The sequence below is a fragment of the Bos indicus genome, chromosome 22, assembly GCF_029378745.1.
Source record: "Bos indicus isolate NIAB-ARS_2022 breed Sahiwal x Tharparkar chromosome 22, NIAB-ARS_B.indTharparkar_mat_pri_1.0, whole genome shotgun sequence".
In the NCBI taxonomy this organism is placed as follows: domain Eukaryota; kingdom Metazoa; phylum Chordata; class Mammalia; order Artiodactyla; family Bovidae; genus Bos; species Bos indicus.
Window position 1 is genome coordinate 29603846 of NC_091781.1, and position 25643 is coordinate 29629488.

Sequence of the window (25643 nt, forward strand, 5' to 3'; positions counted from 1 at the left end):
TTATCTTCCATGGGTTCAGTGATAGATTTTCTATGTCATGTTAGCATCCCATATGTATATTGTGTATCTTCTGCCTTTAGGGATTAAAAAGATAAACACATTTCATTGTGTAATTTTCTCTTGTTAGGAATAACTTTGAGGCAAAAGTCTCTAGTTATTTAGAGTAAAGAAAGTGAAAAACTGTTTATAATTCAGTTCAGAGGGTAAAAATTTGTTCTTTTCATGAATATACTGAAATGATTTGCCTAAATGATTCAGAGTTGATTTCCCAAATATATTAGTTATGAACAAAAGAATTGTATTCATCTTTGGACTATTTATAATATTAGAATAAAGTACTTGTCAAATAAGGCTCTAGTTTGATAAGCACAATATACAAGGAGAAAAATGAGATATTTATTCTTGTTATTTAGGGAATATGTGCTTTATTGTACACACTTTGCTTCTGGCTATGGAAAAAGTAATTTATCGGTAAGTCTTTTCCTTTCATTTCCCTTGAATATAAATATTAACTGATGGTTTAACAATCTTGTTCAGGCTATATTTATGAAAGATAGCTGTTCTCACTCAAAAACTCCCAATATTGAAGTTGTAGCATTATTCATAAAGATATGATAGGAAGACCTTCAGTCATAAAAGTTGAGATGCATCTCACATTAACAACCTGAAAGGAATCTGAGCTGGAATTTCTTTTATATTAATTTACATGAAAGGGAAAAGTGACAACAGCCAAGAACTGAAAAAAATGAAGTTTAGCAATCAGGTTGACTTAGTTTGAGCTCATCAGATGCCAGTGCAGTAAAGGTATGTCTAGAGTGTCAGAGTGTGGCTTCCTGTGGTCAACCTCCAGGAGAAAACCAAGCAGTGGGTGTGACATTGAGTAATTAGCTTGTTTTCTTTGGCTTCAATCAAAGGCCCTTAAAATACATTCAAGGTTGGTAGCAATGTCCTTGGAGTTGTAGGCGACCTGTTTATATTGTCTTCATCAAAGTCAACTGTTGGGTTCCAAAGAGGAAGAAATATAATCCAGGTTCAAGGACAACAACCATCGAGAAATCCCTTCATCTCTGAAAGAAAACCAAAACATCTCTCAGTTCTGTTTATGAAATGCTTAAGTAATTTTTCTCCGCTGCTGGAAAAAAACACACCCCACAGCTGGAATCACTTACAACATAGGTTTGATTTTTTTTTTTTTTGCAAGCTGAACGATTAATTCAGGCAAACAACCAAAGATTTAATTTAATTTTAAACCAAAAGGGATGGACAATCATACTGGCTGAATTCCTAGCTTGGCAGACTTTGGGGTCTCAGCAGTTAGTTTAGATAATATTGTGACTCCAGCAAGTCTATACTGGAAGGTAGACCAAGTTTTTAAAAAATGTTTTGGTACCACTGGCCTAACTCTCTTTTTATGAATGTTTTCCTGTTTTAAAATGGAGTACTTGGAGGGGTAATTTCAATCCTATTCCTTTACCCAAGGGCTCTGTGAATTTGTAATTGCATTTCACTCCCGCCCGAGGACAAGTAACATGATCAAAAACTGCCAGTAACCACAGACAGGAATTTTTATGACTTGAGTGGTATCTCCTCTAGTTTGGCCAAGTATATTTATGCATAACCAGCTTACTCCACTCTATTCCTGCCTGCACACACTTTGGAGGCAAAGTTGGACCTTTTGTGAGCCATTGGAAGGTCAAGCTAACCAAAAAATTTACCCTGTACCACCCCAAAGATCAAGCTAAGGATGACCCAGATGATGAAGCCAAGCATGAGCTACTGTCTTTATTCAGCAGCTCTTTGTAGAGGATGACACGATGCCAGGCTGCAGAATGTTCTGAGAGATGCTTTTACCTGATGATAAAGTCTAATTGAATGATGAGGCAAAGAGCAGAATTAGCGTAGAAAAGACAACACAGTTGACCCTTGAACAAGATGAGTTTGAATTGCACAGATCCACTTAGATGTGAATTTTTTTCAATAATAAATACCACAGCAGTACATGGCCCATGGTTGGCTGAATCTGCAGATGAGGAACCGTGGTTATAGAGGGTTGACTGTAAGTTATACTTGGATTTTAGACTGTGCAGGGGTCAGTGTCCCTAATCCTCCCATTGTTCAAGGTTCAGCTATACTCTTAAGGCTGGTCAGAGACTTTCTTTCAGGAAAAAAAATTGAAGTGCATAGTATCCTGGGAATTCTAGAACTTTGAACAGTTTTCATTATTTCTTAACAGGTCTGGTCAGTTAAAATGGCAGTGGGGTTCACCGCCTTTTGGCTTTGTTTATTTTTATCTCTCCTCACTCCTTTCTACCTTCCTTCCTTTCCCAACTTTCCTCCTTGCTTCCTCTTGTCCTTCCTTTTTTTTGTGTGTGTATGTGTGTGAAATAAATCTTCTCTGATACTTGTATATGTCTATACTTTTCTCATAGGAATAGATCCAAAATAAATGCATGTTGCATAATGGATATACTTTTAAAACTGAAACCAAGGCAATACTAGACTTGTCAAAATGCTGCCCCATTCTCTGAGTTTCCACATCACCTTGCCCAGGCACGTCACACCCAACTTCCAGCTCCACATCAAAGAACTTCTGCCCTTGTTTGTCACACCGTGATGACTCCCTCCTCTGGATATCCATGCCACCTTCAGACAATCCCTTGTGCACTTCCAGTTGGCAGTTTTTACTCTAAAACTTTGTTTTATTATATAAGTAATACGGGAAAACATCCTTGCTGGATAAAAATGAATCATTGCAGGAGGAAACAAACCAAAATGGCCATATAGACCCCTTATGGGGGTCACTCATAGGCTATAGTGACCTCTGTTCACTCCCAGAACAAACAACTTCAGAGCTCTGGAAGTATCTTCCCAAGAGTTCTTCTAGGGATTTACACCCAAATTCATGCATATCTATGTATATATAGATGGGTTGTTTATATGTATGTGAAATCATCCTTTTATAGACTTTAGCAGTCTCTTTGAAATAAAATCATGTACCATCCATTTTTAAAAACTCTTATGAGAATATTTCACATCCTTGTCAACACTTGTGATTATCCATCTTTTTTATTATAGCCACCTTAAGGGGTGTGATGTTATATCTCATTGTGGTTTTGATTTGCGTTTTCCTAACGGTCACAAGGAGTCAGACACGACTGGGCAACTGAACAACAACAGCAACAATGGTCATTCCTATGAACATCCTTTCATGTGCTTTTTGGTCATTATTTTCTTTGATTCTTTCTCCATTTTTAAATTGGGTTATTTGTCTTTTTATTACTGGGTTATAAGAATTCCTTACATGTTCTGGATTCAAATCCCTTGTGTATATGTATGCTCAGTCACTCAGTTGGGTCCGAGTCTTTTCGACCCTATGGACTGTGGCCCACCGGGCTCCTCTGTCTATGGGGTTTTCCTGGCAAGAATACTGGAGTGGATTGCCACTTCCTCCTTCAGGGGATCTTCCCAACCCAGAGACTGAACTTTGTTTCCTGCACTGTCAAGCGGATTCTTTACCACTGAGCCACCTGGGAAGGCTTATCAAATGGCAAATATTTTCTTCAATTTTGTGAATTACCTTTTTATTTATGTGGTGGTGTCCTTTGAAGAAATTTCTTCTTAGTTTGTAGCTTTGGCTCTTACATTTAGGTCTGTAATCCCTCCACGGTTAATTTTTGTGTATGGTGTAATGAAAAGGTCCAACTCCATTCTTTATCAGGCAATTACCTAGAGTTAGAAGGCTCTGTAATGTACCTTTCTCATCCCTACTTTTCTATAAAAGTGAAGTTGCTCAGTTGTGTCTGACTCTTTGCGACCCCATGGACTGTAGCCTACAAGGCTCCTCCGTCCATGGGAGTTTCCAGGCAAGAATACTGGAGTGGGTTGCTATTTCCTTCTCACGGGATCTTCCTGACCCAGGGATCTAACATGGGTCTCCCTCATTGTAGGCAGATGCTTCACCATCTGAGCCACCAGGGAAGTCCACTTTTCTATACAAGTAGCCACTATTCTGAGTCTATTACCATTGTTTGGTTTAATTTGCCTTTTCTTAAACTTCTAATAAATGGAATCATTTAGTATATACCAGTTAATGAGTGACTTTTTTCACTTAAAAATTCCTGGGTGGTTTATCCACATCCTTGTTTGTCTCCTTATTTTTTTGTTTTTGTTGTTTTCATTTTTATTGCTAAGTGGTGTTCTATTGTATTTCATACATGTTTATGCATTCTCCAATTGAAAGACAATTGGTTTGCTTCCATCAGGGGACTTATAAATAAAGCTGCTGTGAACATTCTTGATCATGTCTTTGAGTGGACATATGCACTCAACTCTGCTAGGCATATATCTAGGAAAGAAATTTCTGAGTCATAGGCAGATGTGTGTTTTGCCTTGGAAGATAATGTAAACAGATTTTCAGAGTGACAGTGCAGTTTACATTCCCAACGGCAGTGTAAGAGAGTCCCGATCGCCTATAGCTTGACCAGCACTTGCTATTAATTCTTGGCATTCTAGACCACGGGTGGTGTTTTCTCACTGTGGTTACAGTTTGCATTTTGCTGGTAACTAAAGATGTTCAGAATCTAATCTTTTAGTAAGCTTTGGCCATTGTGTAAACACCTTTGGGAAGTGCCTGGTAAAATTGGTTGCTAATTGTTTTATATCGGTTTGTCTTTTTCTTGTTGGTTTGTAGGAACTCTTTATATATCCTTATATTCTCGATAGTTTTGTCAGGTGTACATATTGTATATATTTTCTCACAGACTGTGGTTTGCCTTTTCTCTCTCTTACTGATTTTGAAATGTAATTTTCTAAGTTGAGATATAATTCACATAACAAAATTCATCTGTTGAAAGTATTTAATGCAGTGCTTTCACCACATTCTCAAAGTTTTATAACCATCAACACTGTTTAATTCTAGAGTATTTTCATCACCTCAAGATGAAATGCCATATCTATTACTCCTTCTTCTTCCTTCCCCTCAGGCCCTAACAACCACTGATCTACTTCTGTCTTAATAGATTTGCCTATTCCAGACATTTCATTTAAATAGAACCATACGTTATGTTGTCTTTTGTGACTGGCTTCTTTTACTTAGCATAATGTTTTCAAGGTACATCCAGGTTTTAGCATGTATCAGAATGGCATTCATTTTTTTAATTGCTGAGTAATTTTCCACTCTATGCATATACCACTTTTATTGATCCACTTATCAGTTGTTGAACCTGTGGATTCTTTTAATAGATTTTTGATGAATAGAAGTTCTTAATTTTAATGAAGTTCATTTTTTAACGGACAGTACTTCATTATAATCTACTTAAGAAATCCTTGTCCTCTTCTGTGATTTACTATTTAAACACCTTCATTGTCCTAGATATCGTCCCACAATGGGGTATTGGTGGAGGCTTACTTCTTTCTTTCTCCTGATTCCTTGTAGCCACTTCTCCATTGCTGGATACTGGATGATTTTTCAGTGTGTTGCTATTAAAAACAATGTTGAAATAAAAATTCTCTCACCAGCTGAGTTTGTGTATGTATGCAAGGATGTGTTTAATTAACTTCCTAGAAATGAAATTGCTGGATCAAAAGTTTGTACATTTTAATTTTTGACAGAGCCTATCAAACTGTCTTCCAAAAGAGTCTTCACCAAATTTATGTGCTCACCAAGAGGTAGAAAAGTGGCCATTGTGCCACATCTATGCCACTACTTGGTATTGCTGGCATGCTTAATTGCGCAGTCATGTCCAACTCTTTGTGACCCTTTGGACCATAACCTGCCAGACTCTTCTGTCCATGGGATTTTTCAAGCAACAGTACTGGAATGGGTTGCAATTTCTTCCTCCAGGAGATCTTCCTGACCCAGCGATTAAACCCACGTCTCCTGTGTCTCCAGCACTGCAGGTGGATTCTTTACCCACTGGGCTATCAGAGGTGTTACTTGATATTATTGGTCTTTAAAAATGTTTGTCATTCTTATAAGCATACTGATATTTTGTTTAGGACATTCTTGCTTTCACAATCCTTGATGGGTAGGGATTCCTTTCCCCTTACCCCTGTAGGTAAGTCTCCCTTAAGTTTTGAGGTTAGCACTGTGTCACTGTCAAGGAGAAAAAGTTTTCTTCTGCTTTATTTTGTTCAATGCCTGGGGGCCTGTGAATTAAACTAATAGGAAACAGATTAACAGGAGAAAAAGCACACACTTTTTATGAATATTTACATACACAGAAATTCACAGAAAAGAGAAACTGAAAAAGTGATTGGAGTCTGGGGTCTCATATGCCATTTTAACAAGAGAAACAGATTCAGGTTTCAAAGGATGATATATTGTGGGTCAGTGACTGCAAAATATCTTCCATTAGTTCTCCCTATGAGTTATTTTCGGAAGGTCTGTTTATGCCAACTCATCTCAGTGTCAACTCCTAGTCTCTGATGACAGTTTGTCCTTCCCTTTTTGGTACTGGGAAGGCACCTTCATGGACAGAAATCTCTGCCTTGCTTTTAGGCAGATAGGGGTGCTGCTACTGCTAAGTCGCTTCAGTCGTGTCCGACTCTGTGTGACCCCCCAGACGGCAGCCCACCAGGCTCCTCCATCCATGGGATTTTCCAGGCAAGAGTACTGGAGTGGGGTGCCAGTGCCTTCTCCAGCAGATAGGGGTAGTGCAGAGAAATTCTCTTCCTGCATCTGTTACCTCTCAACTGCCTTTGGCTCAAAGTAACCTCTATGCCAAAATGGCATATTTTGACATGGCATATTCTGAACCCCTTTAGCAAGAAAAGTGAGAGTCGCTCAGTCATGTCCGACTCTTTGTAACCCAGAATTCTCCAGGCCACAATCCTGGAGTGGGTAGTCTTTCCCTTCTCCAGGGGATCTTCCCAACCCAGGGATCAAACTCAGGTCTCCCGCATTGCAGGCAGATTCTTTACCAGCTGAGCCACCAGGAAAGTCCAAGAATACTGGAGTAGGTAGCCTGCCCTTTCTCCAGCAGATCTTCCCAACCCGGGAATCGAACCGGGGTATCCTGCAATTGCAGGTGGATTCTTTACCAACTGAGCTATGAGGGAAGCCCCTTTAGCAGGAAAATGAATACTTATTGCTTAATTGTTAATTTAACAGATTAGAATAATCAGAGTCAGACTTGATTTAAATCTGTAAGTCTGAGAGAAATGTGTACATTGCTTTTCTCTGCTGAGGGTGGAGTTTCTGGAGTTCTTTCTCACAGGCTGCTCAGCCTCAGTCAGTGCCTCGTCAGTGTCCACCTGTTTGAGTGAGGACCCTGCAGGAACTCGACCTGAGTAGTCACCCTAGGGAGAAGATTGTCTGCATTAGGGCTGAGCTCACACCACTTCCAACTGTTAAATTGTGGACATCGTTTGGCTCACAAACCAACCATTCACGTGGTTTTCATTTAGCGAGTTTAAAATGGACCAAGAAATGCCCTGGGCCACCTGACTGTCCCCTCTCCATACACAGCTTAGAGGAAAAGTTGTTAATTCCAGTGGGCTAATTCATTTGGAAACCCTAAGATCCCTCAGATTTCAGATAGGCATCCTGTCTTGGGTTTTAGTTTTAATCTGCTCTTTTGCCATTTATCTTTGACAAAGAGGCAGTGTAGGCAGATGATGTAACATATTTATCAATCTGATGGCTCTAGACCGAACATGAAGCCAAGAAGACTAATTGGTGACTTCATGAATCAAAGTTCAGTTGACACTTAGCTTGTAAAGGAAGCTGTTTGTTTAAGACTTAAGAGTTAATTACTGGCTTCAGTTCTTCAAACCATAGGCTGAATCTGAGTGTTTTTGCTGTTAAGTTAGATCATGAGATCAACACACTTAACTCACATGTGGCTTTAATTCACTAAGCACCTCAGTTGATGTAAATGATGAGCCTTCACAACAGAAATGCAAACAAGATGCTCATTCCTTTGCTTGCTAATTACTCTCTCTGCTCCTCTCTTCCTCTTGCTTAGAAACGTATAATCAACACAGCAGGCACACTCAGCTGAGTGAAGTGCTCACACCTAGCAAAGTTCGTAGACCCACCCAGGAACAGTGGGCAATGTCATGGCTGCCCGAAGCACTCAGGCCAGGGCATATGCGCATGTGTGCAAGGGCGATGTCAGCACCAGTGTTTAATTTCTCTTTTTGTATTTGGCTGAGACCGTGCAATTACATTTCTGTGAGTCAGTATTGCTCTCCCAGATCACTCCTAGAGGTCTGTTAGGTCTCTTTGGCTTGTTAAGAACAGAGACTACTTCTAGTAAGCATTACCCATTCTAATTTATGGAAACATTTCAAAAATAGCCAAATATAACCATGTTGCAGGGGAATGGAAAAATAGAACTGTGCAGTTTTCAAAATTAAGTTAGGTCATGCTCTCCCTCTCTCCTTCCCTGCTTCATGCTCTCTCGCTCTCCTTTCCTCTCCCTCTTTCTCCCTCTCACGCTCCCACCTCTCTGCTTCACTGAGCCTCTCTTCTACGCTCTTCCATTCTTCAGCTTTCATAGCCCATTACAGGTTTCATTCCTACACTTAAACGTACTAGTGAAATTCCTGAGACCCTCTGACTGGCCCGCTTTCCCCTTCACCACACATCACGAGGGCAGCCGCCCCGAGTCCACTGTCCACCACGTCCTTAGAACAGGCACAACAAGGCTTAGCATCTCTCGAGCATCATCTCCCTGCCTACCCACTCCCCTCCCTGTCAGGTAGTGTTGCCTCTGCACTCCCCTCTGGTCTCATAAGGGCATTGTTGTTCCTAGTACCCTGGATGCTAAGTGTCTTCCCTGCCAGTCCCAAACTCACTACTTTCCAAATGTCCTATTTCACCATTAGTCCCCAACATCGAGGGGAATCAAGAAACGCTTGCACAGATAGATGAATCTGAGAAATACTGTGTTGGTTGATTCAGGATGCTGTAACAAAATGTCAGAGACTGAGTGATTTCAATGACAAACATTCACTTCTCACAGGTTTGCAGGGTTGGAGGTTCAAGATCAAGGTGCTGGTTGCTGCAGTTCATGATGAAAGTGCTTTTCATGGTTTGCTTTTCATGGCCACCTTCTTGCTGTGTCCTTACATGGCAGAGAGAGAGAGCCCTAGTCTCTTCCTCTTTTTATAAGACATTAATCCTGTCATGGGGCTCCCACGCTCATGACCTCATAACTCAGTTACCTCCCCAAAGTCCTACCTCCTAGCACCATCATGTTAGGGATCAGAGTTTCAGCCTATGAATTTGAAGAGGATGCATTTGGCCCATAACAATGTAGCTGGACTGCATTGTCCATATTTTTTTAATGTAGGTGAAATTAATAGTGTAAGATAGAATTCCCCAGGCTCTGGCTCCATACCTCCAAAAGCTGAGTGAATAGGGCAGCACAGTACTGGGGTCCAGGTCTTACTCCTTCGACAGCTCCTTTCCCACATGCACCTCCCGCGTCCATGGGGGGGCGCCAGCCCAGGAGGCAGGATCTCGGTGAAATCTAGGCACCCAGATGCTTTCACCTGGATGCTCAGCATGCTGTTCTGAGGATCGCTGCCCAGGCTGTCTTCCTGCTTCCTGCACAGAGACACTTCATTCCTGGCCTCTGGCCCTGCCATCGGTTTGCTGTCAGCTTTGCCATTGATTTTAAATTTTATTATCGGCTTTTAGAGCACTGGAGGACCCGAGGCTTTCCTTCACCATCGATTCGCTTGTTCACAGCCGAGGGAATAAGCTTTACCATCTTCATTCCCTGGCGGGTGACCAGCTCCTCTGTCTTGCTTTTGGAGATATCCTTGGCTTGCTGTGGGTCAAGTCTTTGAGACTGTGCTCACTTCCCCAGGCATCTGTGGTGTGGAGACACCTCGTTCCAAGCCAGATTGAACGCTCTGTCTGTTCACCATGACCGAGTAACAAGAGCTCACTTGTACTGACTGCACAGCATTTGTCAGCTACCTTGCTAACCTCTTGACACACCAAATTTCATTTCATCTTCCAAAAGTCCTTAGGACATACATGATTTATCCCCAGTTTACAAACAGGGAAACTGAGACTCATAAAGGCACAGCAACTTAGTGACTATAGAGGCATACTAATAACCTCTTCAACAGTGCTTGTCAAACTCAGTGCCCAAGATGTTCTGTGACTGTGTGTGAGTAATAAACAGCTCAGGCCATGGGAAACACAGCCCACAGGCTCAAATTCAACACCCAAACTGGCCTATGTCGTGGTCAATGAGACAAGTCAGTGATCACATGCTGGAATGTCTTGGTAGCATTAGATCACGCTCAAAGTTTCTAATCATGGCTCCTCAGTTCTGTACTTACCTTTTACTGACTGGTACCCAAGGATTCTCAGGCCTGCTCCAGCCAGTGGCTCACACTTGCATGGCACTGCTCCCATGGACCTGGAACATCTCTCCTGAGATGTAGCCCTGTAGGAATTGTTTCTGTAGCCAAAGATGGGAAGGAAAGGGTCATCCTTGTCACATGGGATTCTGGCTTTTTCCTGCCCTACCAGCTCCACTTCTTTCTGTCCTCATCACAGCCCCTGCAGGAGTAAACTGTGTCTGCAAGCTAACTGCCCTCCTTTGACTGCAGAGAAGATAGCCACCTGAAACTCTGAGCTGTAAACTCTAGGTCAGCGCAGTGCTTCCTACTTCTAAAAGCTCAGGGATGGGACAGAACCTTTTTTTTTTTTTTTACAGCCTTAGCCTTCTGATCTGCTCTTTGTCCTCTTCCCTCCCTCTTCCTGTGCTCTCTCTCTCCTTCCCCGTTGTGAAGTGGCCTAAATTTTTCTCCATGAAACATGTGTCTGTCACTATGAGATCCCAGGACAGGCCTGAGAGCCAACACAGCAGAGCACAATAAATCCTGTGTCTGGGTACCTGGGCAGGTGGCACGTGCCAGCAGCCTGGAGCTAAAAGCGCAGCCAGATCTTCTGGGGGAGTGGGTTCTTTTCGTGGCCTTGCCAGCATCCCCAGCAGGCTGGGAGCACTGCTAATAGACCTCTGTGTGAGTGCTAACAGAATAGGAAGGGAGGAAACCTTGTAAAGGCTAACATTTTTCACAGTGCAGTAATCACAGGGAGCTGTCACTCCCCCAGGCGGGAGGCGCGCGTTTAATTTATGCACCCTGGCCGCCAAGTTTTGGAGTTCGCACTGGCTCTTCCGTGCCTTCCGGGGTTCAGAGGATCAGATGGGCGCCACCCCGATGGGCATGGCCAGGTGGGCCCAGGGCTACTCAGGACCAGTACTTAGGGGTCCTCAGCAGTTCCTCACTACTACCACTCCCCTCTCCTAATTAGTCATTTAACCTCTTAAACCTGAGTTCCTTATGTGTCAAATGGAGTTGATAAAAGTTAACCAGTTTTCAGGGACTTGGTGAGGATTCAAGGAGGTAGTCTGTGTGAGAGTCTGGGACCTAGCACCCAGGAAGGTCATGATGAACGTTAGCTCTGTTTTGCTGTCATCATCATTGTCTGTCATTTACAGGAGAGGTCTAGAAAAAGTCTTCAAAGTGCCCAAAGTCGCATGACCAGTAGGAAGTAAAGCCAGGATTTAAACCCAGATATTCTGACTGCCAATCCTAGGTGCTTAGCCACTGTGCTTTATTACTGTGTATAGACTGTGTTATAGAAGTGTTGATAATGAATCTACAAATTCCTCAAGGACCAGGATTGTGTCTTTTTTTTTAACAAAAAATTGAAGTATAGCTTATTTGGGGCTTCCCTGGTGGTTCATTGGTAAAGAATCCGCCTGCAATGCAGGAGACCCGGGTTCGATCACTGGGTCAGAAAGATTCCCCTGGAGAAGAGAATGGCAACCCACTTCAGTATCCTTGCCTGGAGAATCCCATGGACAGAGGAGCATGAGGGGCTATAATCCACAGAGTTGCAAAGTCAGACACAACTGAGTGACTGAGCAGGCATACACACATAGCTTATTTACAATATTGTGTTAGCTACATAGATGTACAGCATAGTGATCCAGTATTTTTGCAGATTATATTCCATTATAGGTTATTATAAATAATAGGTATAATTCTCTGTACTGTACGGTAAGTATATCCTTGTTGCTTATCTGAGCTATATATAGTACCTTGTATCTCTTCATCTCATAGTTTGTCCCTTTCCCCTTTTCCTCTTCCCTTTTGGTGATCACAAGCTTGTTTTCTATATCTATGAGTCTGTTTCTGTTTTGCATATACATTCATTTGGGGTTTTTTTAAGATTTCACATATAAGTAATATGTTAAAGTATTTGTCTGACTTATTTCACTAAGCATAATATTCTCTTGGTCCATCCACATTACTGAAAATAGCAGTATTTCATACATTTTTTGGGGCTGAGTAATATTCTGTAGTATATATATCTACACATCTTCTTAATGCCACATCTTCTTAATCCAGTTGTCTGTTGATGGGCACTTGGGACAATATTAGAACCTATTTCCCAGGGTAATGTGGGAATTAAGTGGAGTCCCAACCTAAAGATGAAGAAACTGAAGCTCTGAGAAGTTAATGTGCCCAAGGTTATACAGACAGTAAATTGGAGAAAAGAGTTTTGACTTCCAACAGTATGACTCCAGAATTCAAGTTCCCAACCATTGTATTTGTCAAGATTCTCCATAGGATGTGTATATACATATGTAGACAAACTGATTTAATGGAATTGGTCCATGTGACTGTGGAGGTACCAATCTGAAACCTGCAAGGTAGACTAGCAGGCTGGAAACACAGGAAAGGGCTGTGGTCCAAGTCTGAAGTAATCTGCTGGCAGAATTCCTTGCCTGGAGAATTCCATGCACAGAACAGCCTGGAGGGCTACAGTTCATGGGGTCGCAAAGAGTCAGACACGACTTAGTGACTAAACTACCACCACCATACATGTTAAACACTGAGAATGATGCTTAGCCCATAATCAGCACTGTGCTAAGCGTTAGTTGCCTGGTCAGGGCTCTACATCCAGTATCTGGAGCTAGGAGCACACATAATAGGAGCTGAATACATATTTGTTGACTGACTTGACTCCCTCTAGTGCTGTTTGTTAGGTTTCAGGCCAAAGATGTTTAGCACTAAAAATATTACACACATCTAACTCCCTCGTCCTCGTGCGTGATTCCTCCCACAAGCAGCTGAGCCCAGAGTCCTGGAGTGATATCTCGTTTCAGGCACACTTAATGGGGCTACATGAGAAACCCAGACTCTGCTCAAATGCCACGCCTGGATACGTGCCACATTCTCTTCTCCCCTCTCCCCTTTCCCGCAAGTAGTTAACACAGTATCCAAAGTGGCAGTCACACACAGCACAAGCCTTGACAGATGGGTTTGGGGAGATCTTTGCATCTAGAAATGAAAGCAGGGCAGGGTAGCCTCCTTCACCTCAAGTACAATTACCTGTGGTCTTTAAACTCTCAGAAAGCTCCCCATCGACCAGGAACTTTGTGACTTAATTCCACTCCATTAATATTCAATAGTGAAAACTAAACCAATTAACTGTTACCAAACCTGCTTAATGCCAACATGAAGGTGAAAAGTTGGCCCTCCCAGCTGTGTTTCTACAGAACTTTACCTACAGGTGTTTCTGAGCTAATGAGAGTTTAAGGGAAAAAAAGGAATTAGGAAATAGTCAAACAATAGGAGCCCTTGTCCTATAACTTTTCTCTGTGGGTGGTTTGCTTAGGAAACCACATAGGAGTTTCTAATTAAAGGAGTATTAGAAGAATACATCCATAAATTTCAGAGCCAGGCTTAATTTTCTTGTTTGAAAACTGCCAGGGAAGAGAGTGGATTGCAAATATATGAAATATGACCAGATGAGACTTAATGAATTCTGAGTTTATTCACTGAAGTATTTAACTATCCAAGCCATCAAGTGGGGATAATAAATTTGAGTGTGTCATAAGATTGGCCCACTTTAATTCACATTTATAAAATGAGCTATAATAAAAGGCCTGATTCAGTGCTTAATTTTTAGAGATACATTAACTCTTAATTCCTGTGCCTCCATGATGCTGAGCAATGGAAGCAAATGAAGAACACTGTGAGATCAGAAGGAAGCTGACAGTTCTGATACTTGGGCCAAAGGGCAGAGGACTAGCCTTGATGATTCAGCATCTCTCATCAGGACACAGACCTCTTCCCTTGTCCCCAAAGTCAAGTTAAAACCTAAGTTAAGCACCTGGGAATGAGGAGAAGGCTGATTTGCTGGGTTAATGATGGAGAGTTTAATAAAGAAGACACTGTTTACAAAGATGAGGGCAGGGTTAAAGGCAATCAACAAAACATGGCAAATCACTATGGAGCCCTTTTCTCACCTCTAGATCTAAAGAAAGCTACTAGAACTACTCTACTATGGGGTCTCTCAACAACCTACTCCTAAGGGATCTTCATGCTTAGGGACTCAGAGGTCAGTAAACTCAGAAACACAATGTATTTTCAGGTATTAATAAGTGAAATGATGAAAAATAAGGCAGGAAAGGAGTTATAAACAAGTAGTGGAATGGTGGGGAGAGACTTCTTGAGCAAGGTGGATAGCAAAAGCTTCTCAGGAATGGTGATGTGTAATCTGAGACTGGAGTCAGAAGAAGCCAGCCAGAGGAGGGCAAAGCATTCCTGCTGCCAAGAACCTGAGGGGGACCAACTGGGCATGCTTGAGGGTCAGAGAGAATCCCCAAGAAGCTGGAAAGTGATGAATGAGGTCAAGAGGGAGACAAAGCCTTCAAGACTCTCAGATGTGTTGGGTTATGTTCTAGCCATGACAGATCATAAATGAGAAGATTTAAACAAGGGAGGGGAGTGATCTGATTGACATTCTCCCATCCAAGTACTAACCAGGCCTGACCCGGCTTAGCTTCCGAGATCAGACCAGATCAGGCATGTTTAGGGTGGTATGGCCATAGACCTGATTGACATTCTGAGTGACACTCTGATTGCTGTGAAGGGGATACAAGAAAGCAGAGATAATAAGACTGGTTACAAAGTAACTGCCCAGTAACAGATGAAGATGGCTTGTACCATCTTCATGGGAGGACCAAAAACAAAGAATGGTGTTGGGTCTGAGGTCCATTCCATCTACCTACTCATACTGCAGTTAGTGGGCAAGGGGCCTCCCAGAGCTTGAGACAGTCACTACCCAAGAATAAAGTAGTTAAAAAAAGAGAACGTGTAGCATACTGTCCTAAAATTTCTGTATGCTGCATTTACTACTTTTGAAATTGAAAGAACATTTGTAAAAATTGAAAAACATTTACTGAAGGAAAGAACTTGGTTAGGGAGCAGTTGACTTTAATATATATAGAAGAAAAATACGTAGGAACTTTGGTAGATCATAGGATCAATGTGGAGTGGGAGATGGCTTTTGCAGAAAAGATCTTCACGACCAAGATGATCACGATGGTGTGATCACTCACCTAGAGCCAGACATTCTGGAATGTGAAGTCAAGTGGGCCTTAGAAAGCATCATTATGAAAAAAGCTAGTCGAGGTGAAGGAATTCCAGTGGAGCTATTTCAAATCCTAAAAGATGATGCTGTGAAAGTGCTGCACTCAATATGCCAGCCAATTTGGAAAACTCAGCAGTGGCCACAGGACTGGAAAAGTCAGTTTTCCTTCCAAGCCCAAAGAAAGGCAATGCTAAAGAATGCTCAAACTACCGCACAGTTGCACTCATCTCACATGCAATGGCACCCAACTCCAGTACTCTTGCCTGGAAGATTCCATGGACAGAGGAGCCTGGTAGGCTGCAGTCCATGGGGTCACTAGGAGTCGGACACGACTGAACGACTTCACTTTCACTTTTCACTTTCATGCATTGGAGAAGGAAATGGCAACCCACTCCAGTGCTCTTGCCTGGAGAATCCCAGGGTCGGGGGAGCCTGGTGGGCTGCTGTCTCTGGGGTCGCACAGAGTCGGACATGACTGAAGCGACTTAGCAGCAGCAGCAGCAGCAGCAGCACACGCTAGTAAAGTAATGCTCAAAATTCTCCAAGCCAGGCTTCAGCAATACATGAACCATGAACTTCCAGATGTTCAAGCTGGTTTTAGAAAAGGCAGAAGAACCAGAGATCAAATTGCCAATATCCACTGGATCATCAAAAAAGCAAGAGTTCCAGAAAAACATCTATTTCTGCTTTACTGACTATGCCAAAGCCTTTGACTGTGTGGATCACAATAAACTGTGGACAATTCTTCAAGAGATGGGAATACCAGACCACCTGACCTGCCTCTTGAGAAACCTATATGCAGGTCAGGAAGCAACAGTTAGAAGTGGACATGGAACAACAGACTGGTTCCAAATAGGAAAAGTAGTACGTCAAGGCTGTATATTGTCACCCTGCTTATTTAACTTACATGCAGAGTACATCATGAGAAATGCTAGGCTGAAAGAAACACAAGCTGGAATCAAGATTGCTGGGAGAAATATCAATAACCTCAGATATGCAGATGACATCACCCTTATGGCAGGAAGTAAAGAGGAACTAAAAAGCCTCTTGATGAAAGTGAAAGAGGAGAGTGAAAAAGTTGACTTAAAGCTCAACATTCAGAAAACGAAGATCATGGCATCTGGTCCCATCACTTCATGGGAAATAGATGGGGAAACAGTGGAAACAGTGGCAGACTTTATTTTTTGGGCTCCAAAATCACTGCAGATGGTGACTGCAGCCATGAAATTAAAAGACCCTTACTCCTTAGAAGGAAAGTTATGACCAACCTAGATAGCATATTCAAAAGCAGAGACATTACTTTGCCAACAAAGGTCCGTCTAGTCAAGGATATGGTTTTTCCAGTGGTCATGTATGGGTGTAAGAGTTGGACTGTGAAGAAGGCTGAGCACCGAAGAATTGATGCTTTTGAACTGTGGTGTTGGGCTCTTGAGAGTCTTGAGAGTCCCTTGGACTGCAGGGAGATCCAACCAGTCCATTCTGAAGGCGTTCAGCTCTGGGATTTCTTTGGAAGGAATGATGCTAAAGCTGAAACTCCAGTACTTTGACCACCTCATGCGAAGAGTTGACTCATTGGAAAAGACTCTGATGCTGGGAGAGATTGGGGGCAGGAGGAGAAGGGGACGACAGAGGATGAGATGGCTGGATGGCATCACCGACTCGATGGATGTGAGTTTGAGTGAACTCCAGGAGTTGGTGATGGACAGGGAGGCCTGGCGTGCTGCAATTCATGGGGTCACAAAGAGTCAGATACGACTGAGCGACTGAACTAAACTGAATGAAATTTTTGATTGCATAATTAGAAAAATGGTATCTAGGATGAGCAGTGGGATTCTTTGAGCACCTTGAGGGGATGACAGTCTTATCTATGTGTTTGTCCCCATTTATAGGTGCACACTACCTTAAAAGCTTGGAAAATATGATTTTGTGATATAATAAGAAATATATGTTTCCCTTGGTTCTTGACACAGAGCTCTTAAACCCCTTGAAATTTTGAAGTATGGGGACTCCCCACCTTTGAGTTTCTGTCTGGGGGTTCCTTTGGCTTCCCATAGTGTGTCAGCTTACCTTCTACAAAGACTATACCCGCCACTTGGTATGTTAATGGCAGACATTAACCATGTTTTGTACATAAGCCTTTTTGCCAGTTCTGAGCAAATTTTTACCCATGAAAAGTGAAAATGCTATGTATCAGTTATTCCCTATTATCCCAGGATTTTTAGTTTGTTCCTAATTGTTATACCAAAGTTAGCATCTTCACTGGGATTCTGTTACGACTTTTGAACTAAATTACTATTGGAAGATGAACTAGGTATTTATATTGGTCAGGCCACTTTCTTTGTAAGAGACAGAATCAGAGTTTAAAGCAGCTTAAGCTCAGTGGTTCACACAAGTGGAAATTCTAGGGATAGATAGTTACAGCTTCAGACCCGGCTGCATCCAGAGACTCAAAAGGCATCATCAGGGCTTTTCCCCTCTGCCGTTCTCTTGAATGCTTCTCATCAAATAGCCAGTATAGTAAATATGTTCTGTCTGCTTAGCTAAACTGAAACTACATTTTCCGTAATTCATTTCTGTCCATAGTTCCAGGTTAGTATGAACCACAGACTTTTTGTATGAGATTTGGAATTGGAACTAGAGTGTCATTCATATTTCTTTTATGCTTGGAAGGCCAGTGCAGGTCATGAGGTGCTGCTGTGCTTGCTTATACTGCCACTTCCCTGTTTACTCACCTTGTGGGGCTGGGCTCATACGTCTCCAACTTCTGCAGCTTCACCTTCTCTTACTCCCAGGCCAAGTGCTTTTTTAGCTCCATGAGGAGCCAGCTTCTCCCCCAGCTTACTTCCATCATCGAAGTGGATGACTTGGAGGTGGAGTGAGACCAGTGTGGATCCTAGTCTCGCTGCATGAATTTCTGCCCATCCTCACAGAATTCAGTTTATCTTTTCGTCCCCTACTTTATGCCCATCTTTCCTTCTCAACAGCCCGCCCCGTAGACCTCAGCTTCCTGCCCTCGACCCAGAAAGAACACCTTCCCATAGACTGTTGAACCACTCTTACAACTACAAAAGGCCAAACCATTGTAGCAAATAACCCCAAATATGTATTTTCTACAGGTTCTGCTTTTCTGAGCAAACTCTGACAGAGCAGGAAAGGCAGCCGTCATATGCACAGAGTCCTCACCCATACAGACTTAGGACTGAGTGAACTATTATGGTATCTCCAGCCAGAAAAAATATCCAGGGAGGACTCAGAATAGAGGCATTTTGACTCATGGATTCATTCCTGCATCTACCATCATGGTTCAGGCAGGGGCAAGAGGTTCACCAAAGCCTGAGACTCATTCCCACCTTTGTGGCTAAAAAGAAAACAAGATAGTAGACTTCACCCAACACACACAGAAGATTACCTTCAGGGTAAAAAGAATTGGGTCCTTGGAAGGAGGAGGAAAGAGTGACAGGCAGGCAAAAGCACATGTCCACAGTGCCCTTCCTGCCTTCTTGTTTTGGGTGGTGTTGTGTTTACTTGGAGAAGAAATGAGATACAGTTAACTGAAAAGCAGTGGTTACTCTGCCCAGCACTGAGCTTAGCACTTCCTATATATTATCTCCTTTTCATCCCCACATTAACTCTATGAGGAAACCAAAGCTCAGGGAGGTATGAAAACCTGCCCGAAATTCCCCAGCTGAGGAGTCCAGGGGCTCGAACTTGAACTCAGGTCCGCCTGCCTGTGCTCTTAGTTTTTTCCGTGTCCTGCCCGTATACCCAGAAATTGGGTTGTGTTTAACGATGAACACATGCTCTCTCTGTTATATTTGCCTAACCTTGGTGATTTTGTAAAAAATGACCAGCCAGCTGAAAAAGGAAAATAAACAAATAAAAAAAACCCAAAACAAAAAAAACTGCTTCTTTCTCCCAGGCTGCATAAGCAGACAGTGCTGCTAGTGGGAAATAGATGGTTCACTGCATGTAATTCTCAGCAGTGTTTGGCAAGACAGCTCAGGTGTTAGAAACTTTTGGGGGGCGGGTGTAGGCAGAAGAAAGAGTCCTCATATTAACAACCCAGAATGGTTGGGAAATTTTTAGATGTTGGTAAAGAAAGTTGCCACTATCTGAATGCAATTGCAACATCACTGCATTATTGTTTGGGAATTGCAACTTTTTGTGACAATGGAGAAATCTTTCAGATTGATATTTCATTAGCAGATTTTAAGATGAACGGGAGAGTAAGAAAGGTTTAAGTTCTAACTGTGTGTATTCTGTGGAGGAGAATTGAGTAAGAGCTCAGAGGGAATGTGGGCAGTCTGTGGGTCTGAGGAAAGGCGGAGGGTAGTTTCTGCTTCTCTGTGCCACTAAAGGTTCCAGTCCTCTCTAGGAAACATAAGATCCTGTCCTTTGCATAACAAAGGGGCAAAGGCGCTTATAACCCAAAGTTCCTTTTTACGTAACCAGAAATATTAGTTGAGCACCTGAAGGATGTTCAGGATTATTTAATGTACCAAATAAATGTCTGACTATATGTTTTCTCAGCTGGAATTTGCAACTCTCACACCAAAGGAAGTTGAACTAGAAAGTCCCGACAGAAAGTGCTAAAAGGTTAGGAGACTTCCCATTTCTACTCAGTTCTCCTCTGCACTTTTATCTGGAGAAACCAGACAGCCCTGGGCTGAGGCTGAGTGGCAGCTATCTGAGCAATAAAATGATGCCATTCTTTTACAGGTGTCCTGTTTTCTAAAACAAATTCTGCATGACTATGGTGTTTTTCCTGTCTTGGATCATAATCTTCTCTGGAAATATAAACTCTGAGCTACAGCTCAAGCATTCTTTAGCTGGTTCACCCTCTCACCATGGCTTTGGAGCCTTTCAAATCCTTTTTTTTTTTTTTTTTTTAAACTGGAGGGTGTTTACTGGAGGGGAATTGTCATTGAGAGCAGGCAGTTATTTGAGTTTAGGCTAATCTAAAAACAAAAAGGGTGAGGGGAACTCAAGAAATCCCATGTTACCACACATCCTTTTACACATGAAAGCAGAACAGAGCAGTAGATGAGAAACTACTGCTCCCAGTTCCTGCATCCCTCCCGGGTTTTGCTTCTCTGTGTGATCATCTCAGTTCCCGTTGCTCCAGGAGCAGACTTGGGACGAGGATCTGGACACAGGGAGTTGATTTAGGAGATGGTTTCAGGAAGCACTGACTGGTGAGCAGAGGAGTAAGCCAGGAAAGGAAGGAAGCCAAGAAAGAATGTGTTAGCGAGCAATCATGTGGACTGGGGAGGTGAATCCCCCTGGGATGTGGGTGCCAGGGGAGAGAACCCCCATTTCCCTCCATCATTCATTGGTTGAGGGCTGCTCCCAGTTTTTTTGGAACTTATAGCCTGTCATGGGCAGAATCAAGACCTTGGGTTAGTTCCAGAAAGCCTCTCAGGCAAGAAACTGCAAAGGTGGCAGAGGATGGCCTACAGGGCTCCCTGCATTGGTCAAGTGTGAGGGGCACAGCAGCAACAGCGATGACCGCTTCTGAGTCTACTGTTGTGGGGAGGAGTGAGCCTCCATCTTCCTCACCCACCTCTCTTGTGGCCATCGACCCCTTACTCCTCTCTTGGCTGTGGACAGAGGCTGACTCTGCCCAAAGTCTACAGAGATGCCCTGAGAAGTTCTTTCTCCAAACCTTGCTGAGGACAGATAGTTAATTATTCACCAACCACTTAGTTCTGCCAATAATGGTCTCCTTGGCAACCTCCAGCCCAGTGTAATAGAAATGAAATACGTTGAAAATATATATATGGGTTTGAAGACATAGGTAAAGGATCTTTTTTACCTTTTTCATAAAAATGCCTTTAATTTATATTTGACTTTTGAACACTAATTAAACATAATAGAGTTTCCAGTGCCGCTATCAAGAAGTCCTTACCACATCCGTCCCTTGCAGCTCTAGATCCATTTCGGGGATGTGTGTTTCTAGGAGACAGGCAAGGAGGCTCCCTTCCAGCTGAGGTGCCTGCTTCGTTTATAGCAAATGAAGCACTGTCATGTGACGACCCCCGAAGAGCCCTCCGCTACTAATGACAAGCCTTGACTGGCTTCGGCAACAACACTCACTTGTGGTGTGGCGTTGGGCATGTCACTTACCCTCTCTGGGCCTCCATGGTCTCATCTTTGAAAGCCATAAACTGACGCCACACTCTTGGAGATAGCTGTCTCTCTCATCTAAAATAAATTCTGCTTGACTGTGATGTTTTTCTGCCTTGGGTCAGACCTTTCTCTCGGAAAGTTTACTGGGGGGAAATTGTCATTCTCTCTCCTTCCCTTTAAGATCTCAATGTGAGAGCTAAGAGCTAAAGCCCCTGCCCACACTTCCTTCTGCTGCAGTGCCGGGAAAAGAGCGAGGCTCCAGGCCCAGCTCTGCTGTTTTGTCAGCTGTGTGATTTGGAAAGTCAGCTAACCTCACAGAACCTCTCTTTCGTCATCTGAAAGATGGGGTACATAAGTGTACCAACATCTTAAGAGTTATTGAAAACATTTAAAGGAGATAATCTTTGTAAAGCTGCTCAGAAAATATTGCTTTCAAAGGGAAAAAGAGGATTTCAGTTTTTCAGGATCCTCTCCTTTTTGCCTCTCTCCTCTGTCTGCCCACACCAGATCCCAGGAGTTGGTCTCCTAGAACTCTGGGAATTTTTTAATCTCCTCTAGTAATTCTCAAATCTCTAAAGTTCAACTTGATGACCTTATTACATTTATTGTTTGTTTCTAATTAGCAGAGGAAGACAGGCTCACTGTAGAAGAGATAAATAAATAAACAAAACCAAAAGATACAGAAATAAGGAGATGGAGGGCACATAATCTACAGTCCATCAACAACCATGGTTAATAGATGTATGTTTCTGTTTACTGCTTTATGGAGGGATGGGGGCACATGATTAAGCCCATATAGTATACAGATTTTTGTGTCCTGCCTCTTGCCTTTAATAGTACCATGCACTCATTTTACTCCATCATAAAAACTTCTTCATGATGATCTACTGTGAGTAGGTACTATTATTTACTCAACTATTTCTCCATTGTTGGATGTTTAAAATATCCAATATTTTATATTGTTGGATACTTAAAATATCCAAAGTATCAATATTTTCCCCATTAAAAATAGAGCACAGAACTCAGTCACAGATCTACCAGCTTGCCCTCTTTCTTTCAGTCCCCTCAAGCCCTCCATGGCAATCATGTCACTGGCATTGCTATGAAGAAGTCTTCTGCAAACCCAGCACAGTTGTAGAAACAAATTCACTTCATTGCTCTCTACTTTCCCCTTTCTGTGCCCTATGGCAAGTCCTTGTGGCTTTGGGGAAGCTTTCCTGCCCCTGTAAGTGGACAGTCATAGCCTTTGCTGCTTTCCTGTCCTGTGAGTGTTGACAATGCCTTTCTGGAACTCAGCACAACACCCTGGGCCAGAGGTGGGCATGTGAGTCAGGCCTGGCCCATCCTGGTCCGTCAACCAACCAGCAATGGTGATTGGTCCAAGAACTAGTGACAGGAACTTGGAGGTCCAATCAGAATCCTCCCCTGAGAAGCATGACAGATGCTAAGATGTAAAGACCACACAAGGCAGCTGTGTCAGCCCAGAGCAGCAGTGTCATCTTGTCTTCCCTTTTCATGAGGAGGGCTTGTGAGACAGCAGCCTGAGAGAATGCAGAAAACAGAGGTGGCCAGCGAGAGGGCAGGGCTTGAGGGCAGGACACACAGCTCTAACCCTGAGTCCTGCCTGAGGCTCACCTCACACTTAGACTTGGGGAATCTGCCTTAGACGTGAGGGACCATCACTGGATCCTTCCCTGCTGCCTGAGCCAGCGCCTTCCCTCTTTGCTTATAATAGTTGGAGTGAGGGTTCAGCTCCTTACACAGGGAGTCCTGATTGCTGCTTTCCTCAGCGTGGCCTTCCTAGAGGCTGTCCAGTAGACACTGTGACGTCTTTCAGGAGAGTTCAAATGCAGGCCTTCACGAGACTTGGCAACAGCTGCCCATTCCTCTTTCTGGACTTCCTCAGAAAAAAAAAAAAAAGGAACCTGTGTAAATGAGTCAGGAGCCCCAGAATCCCCCTGCATCAAACCAAATGTCTCCCCATCAACACAGGCTCATGGTGACACGGTGCTTCAGCCATAGAGACTATTAATGCCCCAGACGTAGAAAAGAGGGGCCCAGAAAATGTGAGCCTGACTTCTGAGAACTCAGTGATATACCACACACAGGAGAGAAGACAATCAGAAGTAGATAAAGCTTTTTTATTTTTTTCTTCATACACATATCCTTATTTTTAAAGTGTGAGTTTCTCCCCCATTTGCTCTTAGACTGCTGTTAACCTTTTTCGTCATTGGATAAGAAGGAAATAAAGGGCTATTTTTGGAGGCATGATGCATAGGAAAATTCTCTGAAAGTGATTTCTCATCCTCTCCATTCAAAACGAGGCACGTGGCTCTGAAAGGTTACTTGGGGTGTGAGAAACAGGCTCTTTTTTTTTCTTTTGGCAAGAATTGGGCTGACATCAAGAAAAGCTTTATACATGTGAAAAACTTTTGGGAAATCACTTTGTTTTGCTTTGCCAAGTGGATTCATGAAGGAAAGAGAGGTTCAAACAGAAATCCCCCTCAGCAGGACCTGTCTTATGTCTGGGAAGCATAGGGGATGTTCTCAACATATTTGGCATCTAAATCCCTGCAGAAGTTGGGATGCAATTCAGCTTCCTGCCTCCTCCACTGAGCTCTTTGGGTGATTCTGAAAAGACTTGTCCACAGTCAGCACACCAGCCACGTATTTGACATGAAGGCCTCCAGAGGGCGCTGTTCTTTCCATATGATCCCATCTCCTGCAGTGTTGAAAGTTTCAAGTTAATTCTTATCTACTGCCTCCAAATGCCTGACCTATAAACAGCTTTGTGAACTCTTTTTTAAAATGCAAATATTTGAAGAGAGGAAAAGCATTTTTGATTAGTCATGAAATCCTTAGAGCCAGGAAACACAAACCACATTGAGTCCTGCCTATGAGGTTTTTCATACATCATCCCCCTTATTACAGTCTGTCATTGTCCCCAGCTGACAGGGTGAAACTGACACCCAGTGGAGTTAAATGACTTGCCTAAAAGTCTCAGGGCCCAGCTGTGATTTGAGTGTAGGACCACCTGACTCCAGACCTCTTTGCTTTGCAGGTTGACAGCTAGACCCTGCAGAAAGAGGGACAGAAGAGGCCAGTATTGCTGTTTCGGAGTATGAGCAGAGGTGAGTGGAAGCTGCTGCCTGGATTGGCCAGGCCTGGGGAAGGGAGGCGGCCAGGAGAACCAGGCGTGTGTTGAGCCTCAACAAGCAAGGGGTGGATGGAGATCGAGGCCACCTGCCTTTGCTCCTTGACGTGGGCACTGATGCCACGGTGAGTTGCCCAAGGCCACAAACCTGGCTCTTCTACCCAGAGCCATCACAGCAGTGGTAGCAGTGGGTGCCCAGTGACGGCCTGCTGCTGTTGGCAAGAGCATAGCTGTTTTACTCTTTGATGCCCTTCTTCCATTGGCAAATGCTAGCCTCCCTTTTTCTCTTCTTTTAATCAAAGAGAGGTCTTATTCATGAAGCCCTCTGTCTAAGAGACCCTTCTAGCTAGACTGTTGCTTTTTTTGGCTTCCAGATTAGAAGGCACCCAAAATGTCCTATTGTTGGTTGAGCTGTTAGAAAAACCTGCCTCTCATTCAGCCTGGGTGTGCTAGTCTCTGCCTCATAATGTTGCATTGTGGGAGTTGTGTACAGCACGCAGGCCCTGATGCATAGTATGAATGCTGCTGCTGCTAAGTCGCTTCAGTCGTGTCTGACTCTGTGCGACCCCATAGACGGCAGCCCACCAGGCTCCCCTGTCCCTGGGATTCTCCAGGCAAGAACACTGGAGTGGGTTGCCATTTCCTTCTCTAATAGTATGAATGTTAGCTGGCATCGTAACATTGGTAACTAGAAACTGTTGGAAACCACAAACTTTTTTGTGGACTTCTGGCTCTTCCCCAATAAGCTGAGTACAGAACTAGCTAAAGGGGTCGGCCCTCCCTGGCTGGCACCTAGGGAGTCTAGGAAGTGTGGCTTGTTTTTTATTTGTCTCATTGTCAAAACTGAAATGAGAGAAGAAATCACACACACTCTTGAAGTCTCAGGGTCACTTCTGCTGCTGTATACTCATTCCCTGAGAGTACTTTGTCTACCCGTTC

General features: G+C 43.2%; 1 long non-coding RNA gene across 1 annotated transcript in view; it reads left to right on the forward strand.

The window, feature by feature from the left end:
* Positions 1–25643, forward strand: part of LOC139178684 (uncharacterized) — a 358504-nt gene that overhangs the window by 245560 nt on the left and 87301 nt on the right. Inside the window, exon 9 of the long non-coding RNA XR_011563122.1 lies at positions 24612–24681. This is a non-coding gene — a long non-coding RNA (uncharacterized lncRNA). The remainder of the gene's footprint in view (positions 1–24611; positions 24682–25643) is intronic.